Source organism: Lactuca sativa, chromosome 6 (genome assembly GCF_002870075.4).
Source record: "Lactuca sativa cultivar Salinas chromosome 6, Lsat_Salinas_v11, whole genome shotgun sequence".
Lineage (NCBI taxonomy): Eukaryota > Viridiplantae > Streptophyta > Magnoliopsida > Asterales > Asteraceae > Lactuca > Lactuca sativa.
The window spans coordinates 195,810,951-195,833,671 of record NC_056628.2 but is presented as its reverse complement, the minus strand read 5'-3'; positions in this window follow the sequence as shown (position 1 = coordinate 195,833,671).

Below are 22,721 nucleotides of genomic sequence, written 5' to 3'. Positions count from 1 at the left end.
CACTTCTGGCTCGGAGTCTGTTCCGCTAGAAATCTCCTCGATCTCTTCATCGACTTCGAATTCCTCTCCGACTTCGACTTCGAATTCTTCCTCGATACCCACTTCGGGTTCTTCCTCGACCTCTTCTTCGATTTCCTCTGGGTCTTCCTCCAGGTCTTCTTCTATCCAACCGCCGTTGTCTTGGTTTGGGTAGTAGGGATCTCCTGGTAAATGGAATCCGGCCATTTGTCTGTACTAGGATAGATGTATGAGAACTTTATAAGAAAAGAAATTTCTATTTAACGACTTACTGTTCTTAACTATAATTTTTATTTTACAACTATTTTTAATAATACTCCTATACTGTTTCAACTTGGCGAAACTAAAATAATTTTGTATTTGGGTAAGTTTTCGGTTTGTTGTCCACTACGACCATTCCTCGACGTACGTTGGTCAAATCCAGGATAAATATAGTTGATCAGGCTATATTTATTCTCGACCTGATTACATACCCCGGGGCTCAATCGTAGTGTCGTAACTTGCCTTAATACTTTTTAGTAAAACTTGTTATGATACGAGATTAATGCATGCTTGTAAAAATGTATATCTTTAAAAGAAAGTATTTTTGTTCATGGAAATGTTTCGTCAGAGGGTTTTTGGTCCCCTTTGCATTTATAGTTTGTATATCGTATGTGGTTCGATATACTTAGTTCACTATAAACAATGCTCTGATACCAATCTGTCACACCCCTAAACCAGAATGGCGGAAACATTCGGGGGTGGATGACTTCACGTAGTATCACAACCACTGAATATTGTAAAGAAAGTAACACAACCATCACATATATAATGAAAAACGTATGTTGTTGCGTTATACATATTAGCAAAAGAATATTACATTAAGATGATAAATGTTCAATAATAAAACATCCTTAGTGTTTCCTTCTCCAAAAGCTGGTGGTTACCTGTATTACTGATTCCCTGAGAAATACAAGTGGTTTCGAAAAAGTGTCAACAATTAAGTTGGTGAGTTCATAAGTGTTTTGCATTGAAAAGTATGTCCTTTTTGATAGTAAATCGATGAACGAGGTTTTCATAAAATCCAATATTTTCTATAAATGATTTGAAAAGTTTCCCGTGTTGGAGTGCGTTAGTGTTTTTCGTACTTGAATAATCATAACGAAATTTGTATTAAAAATAAAATGGAAAACTGAAATGCATATATGAATCTCGTAAATCAAACTTGTTTTTATACTTTTATGTGAGTTTTATAACCATACTATTGACACTGATGGCCTGTAACAACATTCTTCAGGTGTTGTAGTGTTATGACATTTGTCACCCCAGACCTGCCGGTCTAACTGTAGCTAACAGTTTAGGTGCGGGATTGTCAATCCCGTATAGATCTATACACAAGTATCACGCTCTCTCTCCAAGAGATTATGGTATATAATACAGGACTTGAAATGCATACATACGAGTACGTTGAAGTTTAAAATGTCTCACATTACTTGGTATAAACAGATTTACGATAATAAAGACCTTACTTCTTTTGAAAGCATTTCATTTGTCGAGATGTATATATGTAAAATGTATGAATCACTTGAATACTAGACTCATTATAATTTCTCAAAAGTATGTTCCCATTTGGTAATAACAACTTGGTGATATAATAGCCCTTTAAACATAAAGTTATTTTTGTATCAAAACCCTATAAGAACGATATTATAAAAATGATACTTTGATTTGTAATGTACTTGTATTCCCCCCCCCCCCCTAAAACATGAAAAGAATTGAAAAGTAGGGGTATGAACTCACCCGTTAAGTTTGAAGAGAGAGGCTAGGGTTGAGCAGAACTTCGACCGCGGATGGTTGCGTCGTCGGGCTCTTCGGGGATCTCTGCAGCGTAAATCTTTCGTCGGGGGCTCGAGTGTGGAAACCAAGGTCGTCGGGACAGCTTCTTGTGCTTGGAAGGGTGTGAGAGTATCTGGAGATTTGTGAATGTGTGCTTAAACTCGCAGCTGATGCCATCTATTTATAGTGCTGGAAGAGTGAGTACGCGGGGCGTAATTTTGGAGTACACTGGGCGTACTCACGTACGCGGCGCGTACGTCGTTACGCTGGGCGTAATATGGCGTCATGGCTTACAACTCCTGGCTAGCTAAACGTAGCTTGGGCGGGCCGATGGGACTCGACTCTGGGTCTAGTACGCGGGGCATACTCCCAGAGAACGCGGGGCGTAACCCGGCCTGTCCTCTTCTAAATTCCGTAACTTTCGCGTACGAGCTCCGTTTTTCGTGTTCTTTATATCCACGCGTAGGTGAGATTATGCTCTACAACTTTCATTTAGACTCCGTCGGCTAGTTTTGACTTAAATTTTAATGATATATTTTTAATAGGCTGGGCCTTCTAAAGTTCGTTAAAAATTCATAGGTTCTTTATTCGACGTCAGTTTTCGTTTGTCTTTTTATTGTTTTATTACCACTGAGGAGATCTTCAACTTCCGTTTAGGTGGCGATAGCTAAGTAACACTCGATCTTCAATCCAAGTTTTTAGCCCTCTACTACTGTTACGAAACTTTGAAATTCCATAACTTCTTCATACGAGGTCCAGTTTGGGCGATCTTTTTATGTACGCTCACCTTTCAACGAGATCTACGACTTTTGTTTAGATACTTAAGGCTAAAATGCATTTTATTGAGATTTTACTTTTTACGTCAAATAATGTTTTAACGTCGTGTCGTAAATATACGAGTGGTTATAATTTCTTCAATATAACCCGGTTTTGAGCGTTCTTTATGTTTTTGGAAACCTTGGCATGATATCTAATATTTGATGCATCCCAACTTAGATACTTGAACACTTTATTTTCGAGGTTAATTGCGTTCTTTTTAGCTTTCGATTTTTTACAATGCTTTTGGAAAATATAGGGTTGTCACACAATTCGTAAGTACTCTATACCCTCTAAATTCAACCTACTCTCAAGCAGACTTCTCACAAGACACTCTCTGCTACATACATGCACTCAAAGCAACTCACAGCAACATAAGATCTTAGGCTAAGGCATCACATATTAGGCCACCCTAGTCCTAAGATATGATTTACCTAGCCTAGTCTATCATGCGTAGCACATCACATAATATCTCATAACACATAACGTAAGGGTATTTTGGGAAATCACTATTCGGGCACTGGCTGATCGTACAAACTGCTCCTTTTTGATTTTTCTCAAAATCTTTTACTCTTCTTAGAAAAATTGTTTCTTTTATGAAAATTTTTCTGAAATCCTCAGTTTGATTTCAGATACACCCGAAGGTGCATCCAAATCCCTCAAACCAAGGCTCTGATACCAACTTGAAACGACGTGAAAATTTAAAACAATTTTTCTTTCATTTTTCAACCATAACACATCTAATATAAATCATTTCAAAACACAAGTGTATCAAATGTTATCACAGTAAAACATATCCCAAAATCTCAAATACAAAAATCCTATGTTAGTGTGTACTAATCATGCCGGCACCTTCCTGCGATCCTCGCTAGTACCTGTAACACATATCACATAACATGGTAAGTAGAAATGCTTAGTGAGTTCCCCAAAATACTACATACAACACTTAAGCTGCTCAAGGCTATAGCTCTACGAGACCTTTCGGTCCCACAATCTGAGTAGACATTTCGGTCCTACTCTGTCGACCTTCCGGTCCATCCACTGCTGACCTTCCGGTCCATACCCTGTTGACCTTCCGATCCATACAATACTACTCATAACATACACAACATATACATATAAAATGGAAAAATATATCACATACTCGTCATAGCACATAAGACCTTCCTGTCACACATAATTACCTTTCAAGGTAAGGTATAGTGAGAAGACTCACCTCGTATGATGTCTAGTATACTCTCGTTCTCAATATCCCTGATCTAGCCTCCTCCTATCAAAATGATAATATATCTAATCAATACTCTCTTTAGGTTCTCATCTCTTAAGAATGGATAGAAGACCATTCTAACCTTCCATGACATCTCTTGAATCAGTTTGACCAAAACCCTAAGGTCAACGGAAGTCAACTCCAATCAACGATCTAACTTTGACCAGACTCGTCGAGTGCACTTAGGTGACTCAGCGAGTCCATGCGTGTCCTCTGAATCCTCCTAAGGCCTCAGTCGACTCGTCAAGTTAACTTTTCACTCGATGGGTTACCACTGATCACGAATCGCGGGGCAACGCGATCCGACTCAGCGAGTTTCCTCCATGGAAATACTCAATTGACCTTCTGAGGTCAAATCTGTTTCTCTAACTAACATATATGGCCTTCTAGCACCCAAAAGTCACGTAAAGGTTCAATCTTTATGTCCATTCACCACACATCTAGCTCTATTTGATAAAATAACACTTATAATGGTGTCTTAGGCTCAATACTCTTATGTGACTGCATAAAGCTAGTTTGTTGGGACTCTTTGGACCTCTCAAGGTCCAGATCTAATGTCTATGGCAGAAAGGGACTCCACATACTCCATAACTCAACTAAAAAGGGGGCAAGGAAACCCCAGATTCATGGGATCCACTATATACACAAAAATAGACACAGATTCATACCTCAAATAGCAACCTTTGATGAAGTGATAGTAGATCTGAGCCCCCTAATTAGCCTAGCTTGAATCCTTTCCTTCCTTCTTGCAAGAATGCACCAATGGTGATGAAATTAGCTCCTTCCCTCACTCTCTATGCTCCCTGGTACGTTTAGGGTTTCTCAAGGGTGTGTGGCCGCAAATGAAGGCCATAAGGACCCTTAAATAGGGCGCAGGCCCAAAGATTTAGGGTTTCTATCCACAGCACGGTCTCGTCGAGTCCATTCATTAATCCGAGTCATTAGTCGCGATCCTACTCGACGAGTTTACGCGTCAACTCGTCGAGTCCCTCTTCTTAACTCAAAAATAGATACTTAAATTATGATACCTGGAAATACGGATGGTACAATTCTACCCCACTAAAATCAGACTTCGCCCTCGAAGTCTTATTCTGCAAACAGCTCTGGATGCTGCTCCTGCATCTTTGCATCCGGCTCCCAAGTCAGCTCGGACCCTCTCCGATGTTGCCACTGGACCTTAACAAGGGGCACCTGTTTGTTCCTCAGAACCTTGATCTTCCGATCCAAGATCGCAATCGGCCTCTTAATGCAATTCAGGCTTGCATCCACCTGAATATCTTCTAGCGGAACTACCACCGTCTCATCGGCTATACACTTCATCAACTGGGATACGTGGAAGGTATCATGGATCTGACTCAAATCCTCGGGTAGCTCTAAACGGTATGCTACCTTGACCACTCTGGCGATCACCCTGAAAGGACTAATGTATCGGGGCCCCAGTTTGCCCCTCTTCTTGTACCGGATCACCCCCTTCCAAGGAGATACCTTCAGGAGTACAAAGTCTCCAACCTGGAACTCGAGATTGGATCGCCACCTATCCGCATAACACTTCTGGCGGCTCTGGGTTGTCAGTAACCTCTGTCTGACCTACTAAACCTGCTGAATCGTCTTAAGCACTATCTCAGTGCTACCCAACACTCACTGCCCTACCTCTCCCCAACAGATGGGAGTTCGAAACCTCCTCCCATATAAAAGTTCAAAGGGAGGTATACCAATACTCGAATGGTGGTTGTTGTTAAAAGAAAACTCAGCCAAAGGTAGGTATGTATCCCAACTTCAACCGAAGTCCATAACACATGCTTGAAGCATGTCCTCCAGCGTCTGAATCGTCCGCTCACTCTGTCCATCTATCTGTGGGTGGTAAGCACTACTGAAGTGCAATCTCATACCCAACTCCTCATGGAACATCTTCCAGAACCTAGAAGTGAAACGTACATCTCATCTAACACAATCGAGATCGGCACTCCATGTCGTGATACCACCTCTCTCACATATATCTCTACCAGCCTGTCCGCAAAAGAGCTCTCACTGATGGCAAGGAAGTGAGCACTCTTCGTCAGCCGATCCACAATCACCCAAATTGCATTAACACCCCTCGCGGTCGTCGACAATTTGGTGATGAAATCCATAGAAATAAGTTCCCACTTCCACTAGGCAACCTCTAGCGGCTGCAACTTGCCATGCAGACGCTGGTGCTCAGCCTTAACCCGGCGACATGTCAATCACCTCTCTACTAACCATGCAACATCCCTCTTCTTACAGGGCCACCAATAGTCTCTCTTTAGGTCCAAATACATCTTAGTGTCCTCGAGATGGTTCGAGAATCTCAATCTGCGTGCCTCCTCCATGAGTATGCTACGTGCTCCGCTCGCATAAGGCACCCAAACCCGACCTCAAAAGGTCATAAGCCCTCGACTATTGGTAGCAAACTCGGATACCTGCCCAATCACCCGCTCTCTCTGGTGGTTCTCTGGTCTCACAGCCTCTGCCTGGGCCTCTCGGATGGTATCCAATACCGGATTCATCACCGTCATCCTCATACATATATCTTGTATCAGGGCACTCTCCGCCCTGCGACTCATAGCATCAGCTACCACGTTAGCCTTGCCTGGGTGGTACAAGATCTCATAGTCATAATCCTTTACCACATCCAACCATCTCCTATGGCGCATGTTTAGGTTAGGCTGATCCATCAGATACTTCAAACTCTTGTGGTCCGTGTATATGGTACACTGAACCCCATACAAATAATGGCGCTATATCTTGAGGGCAAACACTACTGCCCCCAACTCTATATCGTGGGTGGGATACCTCGTCTCATGAGGCTTCAGCTGCCTCGATGCGTATGCTATCATGTGCCCCCTCTGCATAAGCACCGCACCCAACCCTGATATAGATGCGTCAAAGTACACCATAAAATCCTCCATTCCCTTCGGAAGGGTTAACACCGAGTCTTCGCATAATCTCTGGCGAAGCGTCTCAAACAAGGTCTGCTGCTCTGGACCCCAAGCAAAAGCCACGCCCTTCCGGGTCAATCTGGTGAGGGGAACGACAATCTTGGAGAATTCCCTGATAAATCTTTGATAATAGCCGGTCAACCCTAGTAAACTCCTGATTTCGGTGGGGGATCTCAGCACCTCCTAACTCATAACAGCCTCAATCTTGGCCGGATCGACCGATTTCCCATTCTGATTGACGAGATTCCCCAAGAAGTGGACCTCTTGTAACCAGAAATCATACTCTTAATGCCCATAACGACTCCTAAATGTCGTCTTCTGGATATTTTCATCCCTCACTCTCATCTGGTGATATCCAATCCTCAAGTCTATCTTGGAGAACCAAGATGCTTCCTGCAACTGATCGAACAGATCATCGATCCTCGGCAACGGATAATGGTTCTTGACCGTCAACTTGTTCAACTCCTGGTAATCGATGCACATCCGGTGTGAACCATCCTTTATCTTGACAAAAAGGATCGACGCAACAACCATCTCCACTCCAAGGCCCAAAATGACCCAAATGGGTTTTTTGGGGAGTACTCTCCATTATGCCTAACGTAAAGCCTAACCTTGGAAGGGTTATGGGGCAAAAACCATCTACGCTCAGTGTACTCAAGATTATGCCCAACGTAAACTCCTAAAGTCGAAACTCTCAACTAAGGTCTTAATGCTTAAGGACTTAATGTCCAAACTTTAGATCTAACCCTAATGAACGTCTAATGCATAAAGTTGCAACCTTTATGCTTTTGAATAGCTACAAGGAGCTCAAAACTAAAACCCTAACTTATATTACCATCTAAAAGCCCATAACTCTTGCATGGACAAATACAAAGGACCAAGCTTGCATTTTTTTGTCACCAAACACCCAAAAACATCTGAAGGGACAAATCAAATGGTCTGGAGTAGACCATACTCATTAGCCCAAGGTTTCTAGGACAAAAGGTAATAAACTTGCAACCTAACAAGATCTAGAAAAGAAAACCTCAATATTTTAACTTTATACCTACTGAAGATGCACAAAGATGAGTAGATTTTGGATCAAAGAGCTTGAGTGTAACACCACTTCTCCAAAGATCTTCCTTGACCACCAAGAATAACAAAATATTACACAAAAGCTTCAAAATTTACACACAAGAATTAGGGTTTCGAGATGGGGGCTAAGAGAGATGCAGGTTGGTTATAAGGATGTCCAAGGGGAGTTAGTGACCTTAAATAGCGGTCACAACCCCAGATTTTAGGGTTTTGGGACCAGTTCGAGTACGCCTGACATACTCCCTGTGTACGCCTAACATACTCAACATAACACGTGACTCTTATAAGCCATTACGCCCGACATACACTCCACGTACGCCTAGCGTACAATCATTCTTTGAAAGGAAAAATAAATTTTGGGTTGAAAATGAAATGTAACGTCCCATTTTCAAAACCAAAAATTTTTCATTTTATTAAAGTAATAATTCCCAATTATAAATCCATTCTCAAGAAAACCGTTTATTCGAAAATACATTTATTAAAAATCAGAGTAATATTAAAGCATGGAATCTTGATTGTTGCTGATGAATGTGTACAGTCACGCCTTCGCCTTCCCATGACGATTGATGATACCTGAAACAATAAACAACTAGGTAAGCATAAATCTTAGTGAGTTTCCCCTAAAATACCTCATACGATAAACATACAAGTATGCATAACATGGCACAATCATCGAATTGGAATGCCCAAGCCCCATTAGTCATTGGATTGGAATGCCAACATGAAACGGTTCCAATAAGTCATCGGACTGGAATACCCAGGGTTTGTTGGAATATCGCCTCAACCCAACCGCTCGCCTCGAGCCTCCGTGCCTACGGCTTACAGTCGGACTACTCGAGTACGCTCGGCGTACTCCATGTGTACGCCCAACGTACTCAACAAAACACACGACTCTTATAAGCCTTTATGCCTGACGTACACTCCATGTACACTAGGCGTACGGACATGCTTTGAAAAGAAAGATAGATTTTGGGTTGAAAATTAAATGTGACGTCCCATTTTCACAACCAAAAGATTTCATTTAATTAAAGTAAAACTTCCCAATATGTCGACATATAAACAATCAAGGATAGTAGGCACATAATATAGGAAAACATCAGTCATACAGCTCACTACCGCCTACTAGTCCTTTCACATCACCTTGTCCTGCTACCAACTATCCTCTATGAAATGCGTAACCATAAGTAACCGGAGGTGAGATAGCCACCTGAACAAATCATCCTACTCTAGAGCCATAACCAAACAAGGAACATGCAAGAAAGCCTAGATCAAGAGTTCTTAGACTATCCTACATGACTACATACAACCCCTAGGGCACTCCACTAGATGATGACCAACAAGTACAGGTAGACATACAGGTCCACATATCACTACCACATAGCAACATCCTATATACCATGTAACATCCGAATCCTAAGGTATTAAAAATATTATTTTTAATTACATTTAGAAGAGGCTCACGTCAGCCATAATGGTCACGTCGTGAGTAGGACCATTGATTGTTTGACTCGTGTTCTCGAACCTCACGATGTGAGGCATAAGATCTCACGACGTGAGTCAAGCATGATGGTTCCAAACCCTAAAAATCGAGTATAAAAAGATTGAGGATGCTAAGGTTGCCCATCCTCAGCCTCTTTCACTCCCAAGACACTAAAACACCCTAGATTCGACCCTCTTGAGCCCTTGAGCCATTGTTGGTGGTATTGGTGTGTTATTGGTGTTTTGATTTCCTTGAAGAAGAAGAAGAAGAAGAAGCTCTTATGGTTGTTCCTTTTTGGTGAGATAAGCTCCTCCTTGTGGCACTTCTGAGCTTATAAGCCTCTGTAAGTCTCAAAAATCCCACCTTTCTCTTCTAATCTTGCTAGATCTAGGTTATGGTTACCTTCTTTGTATGGGATCTTGGATTATCATGCATGAGGTCCATAAATTTGACAACTTTATGGATCATTGAGTCATTTGTTGTGTTAGAATCCTTGGATTTGGATTTTGGTGCAAGTTATGGACTCCAAGTTTGAATCTTGATGTTTATACCCATCTTTTGACCTAACTATTGTTTAAGTCATGCATGGGACATGCATGAATGAAAATATATGATTTTTATGGTCCTTTAGGCTAGATATGGTATTCTGGAAAGTCCCAACGCACATCTAAAAGGGTTAGGAGCTTAATGCTCACAAAACAGTTCTCACGACATGAGAAGTATGGTCTCACGATGTGAGCCTGGCGATTGCCCCGATCTGAAACCCTGAGATGAGTGAACTAAGTTGACTCGTTGTTTTGACCCAAGACAAGTTTACTCTTATGAAGTGAGCCAATGAAGGTCATGACGTGAGGACATAATGTTGAGGAAAGTTGACCATCGGCCCTAGCCGTTGACTTTGACCAAAGTTGACCCTTAAGGGGTTATGAGTATGAAGGGGTACTTAAGGAAATATTTTATGTTTAGGGGATTGAGTTGGGGTGATATTCGGAGCCAGGAACTGTTCAGCTACTTTCTAGTATTCGAGGTGAGTTTTCCTCACTATACTAACAGGATCAAAGGCACCTAGGCCGACCCTTTTGGATTGTTATCCTAGTTTATCATATGCTTGTATGCAGTAGTGATCTGTTAGATATGTATCCTGGTAGATAGGATGATGCTATACTTAGTGATCTGTTAGATTTGTCTGTTTTTCTGTTGGTTGGTTATATGCTTAATTGTTATGTATATGTCGACATGGTTTGAATGTGGTGGGGTTGAGGCGGTCCTGCTTTGTGCTGAAGGTGTAAGGACCCAAATTTCCAAGGTAAAATTTTCATTTTTAGATTAGTCAAACATAATTCCATACATTAAGAAACCCAGTTATAATTGTTTTGAAAACATAAGTCAATTACAACTTTTATTCCAAATATCAGAGTGTCCTATAAAACGCTTGTGAGAGAGTGCACGCCGCGCCATCACTCCTTACCCTTTCCCTTGGGATCTGAAGTACGTAAAACCATAAACAAACTTGTAAGCACGAATCTTAGTGAGTTCCCCAGAGCATACCCCACACACAATCCACATAACATGCTAGCTATAAAAGCTACCTCTACCACATAAGACATGTCAATTAGCTAAAAAGCTACCTCTACCACATAATGCATATCACTTAGCTATAAAAGCTACCTCTACCACATACACATATCGATTATCTATAAAGCTATCTCTACCATTAGCCACAAAGGATATCTCTACCCTTATCCATAAAGGCTATCTCTACCATTAGCCCTGAAGGCTATCTCTACCGCTAGCCCTGAAGGAAATCTCTACCATTAGCCCTAAAGGCTATCTCTACCACTAGCTGTAAAAGCTATCTCTACCACATATCAATGCATAACAATGCCACATACCTCTACACAACAAGTATACCAACTATCATAAAGCAGGTTGACCTTGGTGCCTTAGACCCATTGATATGGTGAGAAAGCTGACCTCAAATGTAGAAGCTTCCTGAGGAAATCCTTAGATGCCGCCTTGTCCACTTCCTAAACCATCAATATCGATCAGCATACCCAATTAGCAGTTGGTTCCCATACCATGATCCTTAATCCATGCATGGGGGTAAAATGACTATTCTACCCCTGGCCCAGTATGATCCAGAACTAAGGCCCAAAATCCAAAACAAAACCCAACACTAAGTAGGCTTTCAAAGCCTACTAGTGGTCTACCAATGGCCCAATTTGCTAAATTAGGCCCAATCCCTCCAATGGGCCTTACCTTAAGCCTAAGCATTTTTCCTGGCCCAAAACATCTGACTCTTGATGGCCCACTAAGGCCTAAAGACCCAAAGTCCACTACTTGACCCAACCCGAGGCCCAAAACTGGTGAGTACACGGGGCGTACTCCTATGTATGCTAAGCGTAATGACTGAAGGTGGTGTACGTTGCGCGTACCTGCATGTATGCCCAACGTACTTCCTTTGTTAAGCTACTTTTACATTAAGTGCTTAATACTCGGGATTTCAACATCAAACTTCAGATCTAAGTCCATTAAGACGTCTTAAGGCATAAAGTTGGCAAATTTATGCCTTTGCACGCTTCATATGCTCCCAACAACCATTAAGGCCTTTCCAAGGGTCTTGATTCATGCATGAGGTTAGAATACACATCAAGATTGCATTTTTATGACGTAGGTGGACCAATGGACTCCAGATCTACTCTTCCTAAGCTCTGAAGTTGCTCAACTCCCAAGAGATAGCCCATAAGCTCATAAGAAACACCAAACAAGCCCTAACCTATATCTCAATCTATAAGATAACAAGGTAGAAACTTTATACCTTCTGAGACTTGCAAATGAGCTGGAGAACCTTGATCCAAAAGCTCTTCCCTGATTAATGAGACTCTAAGATGGTCTCTCCTCTTCAAGAACACTAAGATGCACTATAAGTCCCCAATCTGCTTGTGTATCAATCAGATCCGTTTGATGGTACGGAATCCCAATCAAACGGATGATGTAACATCAAAATAGAAGAGAAGGAGAAGAAGAAGATGATGAATCTTGAATGTATTGATGATATGATTGAAGTTCCTTACACAAGATTCACTTTCTCTCATGTTCCTCTCTATTTTGATCTGATATCATCCAATTGATTGGGATTCCACACCATTAATTGGATCTGATTGATACACAAGCAGATTTGGGGACTTACAATTGGTATCAGAGCAAGGTTGTATCAATCAATTTTGTCAGATATGGATCTTATTTGATCTTATTTTTGAAGGATTTCTACGTTTTTGGATAGATCTTGGCAAAATAAGGGGGGTTTGTTCTTCGTGTTTTTGATAAAAACGAGTTTTTGATCGAGTTTTGGAGCAAAAAAGGGTAAAAAATGTTGTTTTTGGTCGTAACCAGCGACGGGGTGGCGGCGTGTACGGTCAGCAGTTAGGGTTTCCTCGGTTTACGCTCCGAGGTGTACGGTCCGAGGCTTACAGTAAGCATCGCACGTGTACGGTTCGGAGTTCACGATCCAGCAGCGTTTCCGGTTCGCACCTCGTTCTCGGTCTTCGGTCCGGTCTCGGTCAGCAACCGTAGCGATCCTCGCACCTGTTCAGCAACCTCGTCCTCGCATCGTACATTTAAAAAAGAAAGGAGCGGAAGAATTTTTGTAGGAGCCAAGATTCGAACCAGAGTCTCCTGCCAACTCAACCAACGCCCCTTCCAACTTTTCTAGGCTGCGAGTTGATATAACACTTCCCAATTTAATTCATAAAGCTTCTTCATTTCGACCCTTCTTTCGCATTTTTTACAATTTTAACCCAAAAATCAATTTTTTTTATTTTAAATTCCATTTTCAACCCAAAAATTTTAGTTTTTAATTTTGACTTTGACTTTAAAGTTTGACCTTTGACTTTAAATTTTGACTCTCTCGTTTGACTTTAAAATTTTAAAATTTAGCTTTTCGGTTTGACTTTTTAAATTTGACTTTTAGGGTTGACTTTTGATTTTTAGTCAAAGGGCATATTTTTTTTAAAAATGAGTTCCTCATCCATTCCGGTAAATGAAGTTTCATGTACTCCATCTTGTGAAGCTACGATTAAATTTCTTCGCGAACAAATTGATTTGCTAAAAAGGTAAATTAAGGACCTAAAATACGAATGATATCAACTTAGGAAAGGTCAGAAACCATTAAAAGCACAATTAGAAGCCAAAATCAAGGATTTCCGAAAGCTTCAAGAAGATTACAGCAACAAGTGTGAGAATTATGATCATATTAAAAGCAAACTTGCTGCTGTAACTGAAGAACTTAACACTTTGAAAATTAAGTGTGGAAAAACTAATGTTAGTTTCAAAAATTATATTGCGTCAAGTAAGACAGTCGAGTCCTTAGTAGAAAAACAATTGAGTTTTAAAGATAATCAAACCAAGGGTTTAGGGTATCACAATGTGCCACCTCCTTTTAATCACAACTATAACCCACCCCTTTAGACCAATAAGGAAGAAATGTCTGCTCAGTATGGCCAAACCCCTTCTATAGCTTCAGTTAAGACTAAACAATCAGGGCCAACTGAGGGTGTTGAGGTGAAGAATATTGATGTTTCTACTTCATGTGCAGGTAAAGTAGCAGAAGATGAGAACAAGGAGAACACTATTGAACAAATCAATGTCTCCTTAAACTCTGAATTTGTTGCTTCTAACTCAGCTACTTCTGATCAACCTGTGTTGGTAAATACAGGCCACCAATTCACGCTAAACAGAGTGCCTGCTGTAATTGTGCTTGTAGGAACAACCAGAAACAAGGCAAGGATACGCCACCAGGGGCAGGAAGAAACAACTTCACAGTGAAGAAAAAGACATGTTTTCACTATGGAACACCTGGACACATTGCCAGAAATTCTCCTAATCGTGCATACGTTCCCTACTATGCACAAGGCTGGTAGAACGCGCCAAGTGGGAGATACTCCAAAAAAAACCCCTCAAGGTCACATTCAGACAATGGTGACTGGAACGCACAGAATACCAAGAATTAAACCCACAAGGCCAAGAATCTGAATCCCAAGGGCAAGAAGGGAATGCCGGCCAAGAAGCCAAATCCAAGAGATGCTCCTGTGAAGCCAAAGTCAAAGTCATCTCAACGCCCGACATCAAGATCAAAAGCATGTACCGAGGCACCCATCGGATCGAAAAAGAAATGGGTCAACCCTGACTACAAATGGGTACCAAAGGTTCAATCTCCCAAATCAATTAATGATTCTAATATTTCTACATCTTTTGTTTGTGATAAGCAGGATATGTCATGGGAGAGAGTACCTTGCATTGATGACAAAGGTCAACCCAGTTTCAAAATCGACTGGGTTCCAAAGACCAACTGATCCCGCTCTATGTCGGAGCAGCTATGGAGGCATATCATCAGACTTCGGTTTGTTGGTAGCGGTTGTTCCAGGCACATGATAAGAGGCATCTCTCAACTATACAACACTTAGAACATTGTTTGAGAGTATGTGTCCTTGCAGGAAGGGAAGAAAGGAAGTGGTCACTCATGGGGTGTGTGCTTAATGACATGAAGAATTTTCGGATCTGTTCTGAGATTAAGCGTTCTGTTATCATACCTTCTGGATGAAAATTCAATCGGTGAATTACGGTTTGCGTTTTGCTCTCTATACTCCTGAGTTGATCTTACATTGATTCATTTCAAAGACAAATTTCTTTAATTTTCTTATAGTTTTTCGTCAGTAGGTATTGTTTGGGAAGTGATATCAACAAAGTGATAACAGGCAGTCTAAAACCAGTGTAAGGGACTAAATATGAATTGTCTAGACTCTGTGATCAATGTGTTGGTAAGCACGAAGGATTTGACAGTGTGGATTTATATAGAATTGTTTGGACTGACCATACGATGCTCGAGTAGATTGAACAGTGATATAAACACGGGAACCCACGGGATACACTAAATTAATACGCATCTAGAATAATGGTTCAACTTTTCCTTGATGTACGGACTTATGTCCTTAATTCAGGTTCTGATAGGGCGACTGGGGGGTTCTAATAAAGTAGGTATGTAGGAAATTATTTTCTTGCTTTGTATCTGTTAGTCATATGTTGCTTCCTCAGCGTGATTGGAAGAGATCTGACCTAGATTGCAACATATGCAACTCTAATTCTACACACCTCCTTATCTATGAAACTATTTCTATCTGTTAGCCATATACTGTCTCCTCTGCGTGATTGAAACATATCTAAACTGGAACACAACATATGCAACATTGTACCTCTCAATCCTTCTATCTCTGTTAGTCATATATTGTCCCCTTTGCGTGATTGAAAGAGATCCGACATGGGACACAACATATGCACCTATTTCTAAATCTGACTTCCTCCTTAATAATTGTTTACTCACCTAAAGTAAGGAGTCCTTAGAAAGTTCTTGATAACCAGGGTATATCAGGAAGTGGGGAACAGGTTCTAGTGCAACTAAAATTGAACCATTTAGAGGTTGTATGTAGATCTCGCTGCTTAATTTAAGTGGACAACAATACCCGTGGTCGTCATCAACTAAATGGTTTATTTAGAAAAGTTTGTTGATATGATTTGTGTTTAAGTGGACCACAATACCGGCAATTGACCAGATCTATTCATGAAGGTGAAGGGACTAATAAACAAAGTTAAGATTGCCTCATAACTTTGATCCCAAATATTTTTCTTTTTGTTAAATTTGTTCATAGTTTTCCTCTATGCACAAATTTAGGCAAAATCCAAAAATATTGTTATTTATGTTTTATTTCTTGTTCAGAAAAATCAAAAATCCAAAAATATTTTAGTTTCTGTTTTAATTTGTGTGCTAAGTTTTCTTTTAGTTTTGTTTTGTCTTGAAAAGTGAATTCAGGTGTAGATGAGACTCATGGGGACTAAATCGAAAATTTATGAGCCAAGACTTCATCCGCGAGTGTCGAAGAATTCTCATTCGAAGGAGCAAGAAATGAAGAATATTCTTTCAATATTCAATTTTTCTACCCTAGAAGCAAGGTGAAGTTGTACTTGAAGATTATGTGACATATTGCATTGAAGCCTCCTTAATCAATTTGCTGCTATCTTGTACCTGTTGAAGTGATCCAGAAGATTAGTTCTCTCTGAAGATTCTCAAGCTGAAAGCGCTATCTTTCAAGAATCAGTACAAGAAGCCTCCTCACCCAATGTGTGTTCAATGTCAAATTCTGCAGAAATCCCAACTAATCAAGATGAAGTCATTCTTTAAAGATTCATCAAGTTCATCTTCAAGTTGTAAAGGATTTGAAGATAAATGCTGAAGCCAAGCTTACAATGAAGATTAACAAGAAAAGCCGGTTACGTTTAAGGGGAGTTTGTTGGGTCAATTAGAAAAGAAACCTATAAACCAAGGGGGAGATTGTTGGGTCAAAATATGATTTATACTTTGCTTTTCTAAGCATTTATTGTTTTTATTATTTGGGCCGAAAATAGTATTGGATTATTTGTAGCTTGGACCGAAAACCCATGTGTTTTCGGTCTAGCATTGGGTTTAGGCCTTGAGTTTGTGGCCCATATATATATATATATATATATATATATATATATATATATATAGAGAGAGAGAGAGAGAGAGAGAAAGAAAGAGAATAGAGAGAGAAAGGAACTTAAGTGTGTGTGTGTGTGTGAATCTCATGTAAAGGAGCATCATTCCATTCATCAATACATTGAAGATTCATATTCTTTCTTCTTCTCTTCTATTTGGATCTGACATCATCCAATTGATTGGGATTGCGCACCATCAATTGGATCTGATTGATACACAATCAGATTGGGGACTTACAATTTCTGAGCCAAAGCTTCATCCGCGAGCATCGAAGAATTCTCATTCGAAGGAGCAAGAAATGAAGATTATTCTTTCAACATTCAATCCTTCAACCCAGAAGCAAGGTGAGGCTAACTTGAATATTATGTGACGGATTGCATTGAAGCCTCCTCAATCAGTCTGCTGCTATCTTGAACCTGCTGAAGTGATACAGAAGATTATTTCTCTTTGAAGATTCTCAAGCTGAAAGCGCTATCTTTCAAGAATCAATACAAGAAGCCTCCTCACCCAACATGCGTTAAATGTCAAATTTTGAAGGTAAGCCCATCCGCTCAAGATGAAGTCGTTTATTGAAGATTCATCAAGTTCATCTTGAAGCTGTGAAGAAATCAAAGATAAACGCTGAAGCCACGCTCCCAATGAAGATTGACAAGAAAAGCCAGCTACTTTTTAGCGGGAGCTTGTTGGGTCAATTAAGAAAAGAAAGCTATAAACCAAGGGGGGATTGTTACGTCAAAATTATGGTTTATACTTTACTTTTCTAGGAAAATGTATTTTTCAGTGTTCACGGTTTCGTTTACGGTCAGGTGGGTGTTTACGGTCGTAAACCCATTTACGGCCCATGTTCCCCATATTCATATAAATAGATGTTGGGTGGGTGAGGAGTGCATTGTGAACAAGGAGCTTAAGTGTGTGTATTCTAAGGTGTTCTAAAGAAAGAAATTTTGAGAGAAGAGAGGAACTTTAGTGTGTGTTAGTGTGTGTGAATCTTGTATCTGGATCTTCATTCTAATCAAATCATACAAGATTCATCATATTCTTCTTCTCCTTCTCTTCTATTTGATCTGGCATCATCCGTTAGATTGGGATTCCGCACCATCAAACGGATCTGATTGATACACAAGCAGATCATGGACTTACATGCACTCCAAGATGGCCTTACAAGCTCACACTCTCACAATTAGGGTTAGGATTTCGAAGAGGGGTTCAAGGAGGAGAAGGAGGCTGACCCTTGGGGTGTAATGTTCTTTATATAGTGTCACACCCTAAAAATTAGGGTTTAGTGACTCAAGGCGTACACTGGGCGTACGTCTCCAATCACCCGCGACCATTTACTCTATCTACGTTGGGTGTACCCCAGCTTACGCTGGGCGTACTCTTGTGCTGGCCACCTTACATGCATGGGATCTTCTTGTTACTAATTTCCATTAGGGGCTAAGATTGGCAATAACTTCAAAGTGTCATAACTCCTTCATTCTAAGTCCGTTTCCGACAAACTTTATATCCACGAAAAGGTAGCGGGAAGCCCTACGCTCCCATCGACACCTCCCAGCCTAAAACCTTCCGGATAACACCCGGGATCCATAAAATGCCGAATTGCCCCTACCCTTTGGCTTCCAAGACCCCAACCAAGTACTTTCAAACAGGGTGTTACAGAAGGCCAAGATACCCTGGGCAGCCCGGATAGACTGTAGGTCCTTTGAGGCGGTCCATTCATGTCGAAAGCCCGACGAGCAGTCCGGGAAGGATGTAGGCCCTGCGAGGCAGTCCGGTCATGCCGAAGGCTCGGGAGCGGTCCAGATAGGCTGAAGGCCTTGCGAGGCGGTCCAGTCAGCCTGGAGGCTCATTATGCATGTTGTTATTGGTTATGTTTATGCGGTGGTATTTTGGGGAAGACTCACTAAGCTTTGGGCTGATAGTTTTAGTTATGTTTCAAGTACTTTAGATGATCGTAGGAAGGCGAAGGCTTGATCAAGCACCACCTCATATTTTATATTATGATTTCTGGGATTTCTCTGATGTTAAGCTATTTTGTAAACAATTTGTAAACAATGGATGGTTTTGGGAATGTTTGAAAGGTTTAAATTTTTCATGAATTTTATGGATGTTACAAGTTGGTATGAGAGCCTTGGTTTGAGTGAATTGGAGGAACACTCATGTGAGTCTAGTCTCAAACTAAGGAAAAGATTTTCAAATGGTTTTCAAAGTACTAAAAGCGGATGTGATGTGTATGATCAGTCGGGGCCAGTAAGTAGACCCCAAAATACCATACTGTTATTTGATGTCGTGATATGTTAGAACAACATGCTAGTGACAGGTTAGGGATCTTCAGGAATTGCATGATAGAATTGCCTGATTATATGATGCCTGATAGCCAAGGGTTTTCCTTATTTGAAATTGACATCATTACTGTAGTTGCTTAGTGTATGCATCACGGTTGTATATAACTAAGATCTTATAGCCTGAGAATGTTTGATTTGGCCTTATTTCCTGTTCTTTTTTGATGAAGGGCTTAGGGTAGGATCGAATATTCGAATGTCTATAGGGTCCAGTGTTATGTATGGCTAAAATACACGAGTGTTACAGGATTGGTGGAAGTTTCATGGATGAGTTATGTGGGGTCAGTTGGCCAGTTGTGAGATGTTTAGCCTTCCTCTAGGAATGAGGATTGAGCGCTCGCCTATGCTTATGCATATTGTTAGGTCGTTATGATGATCCTAAGACAAATATGGGTAGGTGTGGAAGGTAGTATGGGCCCATACTACTAAAAGCACAGGACCCATACGCGTAGCAAGGAAGTCACAATCCCGAGGACTTTGTTGGGAGTTGGTTCCCCGTTATTATATGAAATGACCAATATCTTCCTGGTATATTTTCAGTATGGTGACTACTAGGCGATTTGAGACCGGATCCAGGTCAGGATCGGGAGCTAGCAGTCAGGGTGGGCCAGCCTTGTCAGAGGACCATGTTAGGGAGATCATCCGTGAGGAGGGTGTTGCTATCGTATGGGGTCAGATTCCACAAATGTTCGGTTCTACCAAGACCACGATGATGGAGTTCTTTGATGATTACTATGCAGCCATTGCTAAGACAGCTGCTGCTGCAGCCTCCACAGCCGTGGCGGCTGCAGGTACGGGGACAGGTCGGGCTTTTCAGTATCAGGACTTCAATAATACAAAGCCCCTGACCTATGATGGAGTTCAGGTGCCAATCATAGCCATGAGATGGATATCTGACGTGGAGGGATGCTTTTTCACATATTCATGCCCTACTGACCAGAAGCTTAGATGCACTCTGAACCTCTTGAGGTCCGGTGCGAAGGACTGGTGGAGACTTGTTACATGATCATACTCTCATGAGCAGAGGGCTACGGTATCTTGGGTTCAGTTCAGGGATATGATTCGCGCTCGCTACATTCCTCAGGTCGAGTGGGAGCGGTTGACTCAGGAGTTTCTGGATTTGAGACAGGGATCGGAGACGGTGACGGAGATCACCTGGGTGTTTACCGAGAGGGCGATGTTTTGCCTGGAGTTTGTTTTCAAGCAGGCTCAGATGACTCGTTATCTGAGCATGCTCAAGACTAACATCAGACAGTTCGTTGCTACCTAACGTTGTGATACTTTACTGGAGTTATAGGAGGTCGCTAGGCGGCGTGAGCTTGAGATTGAGTTGCGGTTGAGAGAGCAGTGGCAGGCCCCGACGCAGTCGCAGCCAGCACCGAAGCTGTCCAAGACCATCGATTCCAGGTATAGAGGTCAATGCGGCCGCACTTGTGGGAAGTGCGGGAAGGCTCATTTGGGAGCATGTCGATCTTGTAGCTGGTGCCACAAATGTGGCAAGGAGGGCATTATGTGAGGGACTGCTGTCAGTCTGCCTCGATTCTGAGTATGAGGATCTGTTACCATTGTGATCAGGTTGGCCATATGAATATCAACTGTCTAACAGATAACTACAACATCGAAACATTCTATATACCCGAATACAGATCTAATAGATCGCTACAACACAATAACATACAAAATACCAACAATCCAAGGAATGCATAACCATATATACTAAGAGTTGAGATAGACACCCGAACAAGTGATCCTACTCTAGAACAACAACCAAATAAGGAACATTTAAGAAAGCCTAGATCAAGAGTCCTTAATTTATCCTTCATAACTATACATAGTCCCTATGACATCTCTCAACTAAAAGATAACCAAAACTAGTGGGTCGGCATTGGTGCCTTCGACCCATAGGCACAATGAGGCGAAACTCACCTTAATCAAAGGACCCGAAAACACTGTGACATGCTCCCTTTCTGCATGACTTGCTCTTGCGAGCCTTATAACACCAAAACATGGTAAAATCTTAATCAATAGCCCAAAATCCTCAAGTTTGACCCAAAGTCAAACTTGGTCAAAAAGTCAACGGTTAACGATCAACAGTCAACAACCCCTCACGACGTGACCATCTATGGCTCACGACGTGAGTCACTACATGACAAATTAGAAGGGGTCTCATAATCCTCAGAACGTGACAAGCATATCCTTACGTTGTGAAATCAGTCTGAATACCATTTTGATCTAAAAACTACTTATAATTATGTCTATATTCTAAGGCTGGTGGGTGTAGGCAACATGTTATCACACCCCGAAGTTGACACCTCACTAGCCATGTCAAAATGGTGTTATAACACAAATTGGAGGAAATAGTGTTCTCATGTTATAACATGGTGTTAAGAACAGAGAGAGAGATAGAAAGATAAATATGTGCAACCAATGAGAGGAAAGAAAGACTCCTGTTACAATATGTTATCACGATAATACCTCTTAACAACAGGGGGCGGTGTTCCTCATATTATAACGTTGTTATTTGATGCTGCATAAGCATAACGTCTCTCCCCCATTGCCAACTCCGTGCACTCTAAAGAGACTTGAATTCTTTTAGGAAATCAACATATGACATCGCTTGGTAATTCTCAAAAATATCACATGATGTTTAAGATCATAAAAAATAATCAAGATTTTGTAGGTTTACAGATTTACGACGCGATACAAAATGAGCCACTTGAGACTTAATATTCGATAGATACATTATGCTTTTTTACGTGATCTCCTGATTATTTATAAAATTCAAAATATGATATTCACCACATCCCAAAACTTATTTCAAGATTCACACGAGTTTACTGAGCATGATTTATGGATTTGGACATGTTTACCGTGCTCCGAGTTAACTCTTTTTTTTTTTTTAATTTTTAAATGATCCTTTAGTTTCGGATTATTATTTTTTTATAATTGAAATAGAAAAAAATAGTCCGAAATGAGAACCATGCATAGAACATGGAAATTTTGTTTGAAACAAATTCAATTTTATGGTTAAAATATGTTTTTTTACGTGGCGTAAAAGTAGTTAGGGTATATTTACCCTTTGTGGTGTGTGGTTCATTTTTATATGTCTAGTTACGTTTTAAGAAATACGATTTTCATCCTCTAAGACTTGAAGAATGAGTCCAAAATTCGAAGAACTAATTGTACATGTTTTGGGTGAAATTTGAAATCCACAACTACTAAAGCCAAAGATGAAATTAATGAAGAACTCCTAAGGCTAAAGGCCGGAGGGGGTTGTGCCACAGGGATCGCACTTCCTCGTTTGAAGCCAACTCATTTTTACCATACAAAGTGTGGTTCTTTACCACACCCACGGAGTGGAAACCATGATAGAGAAAGAGAAAGGTGA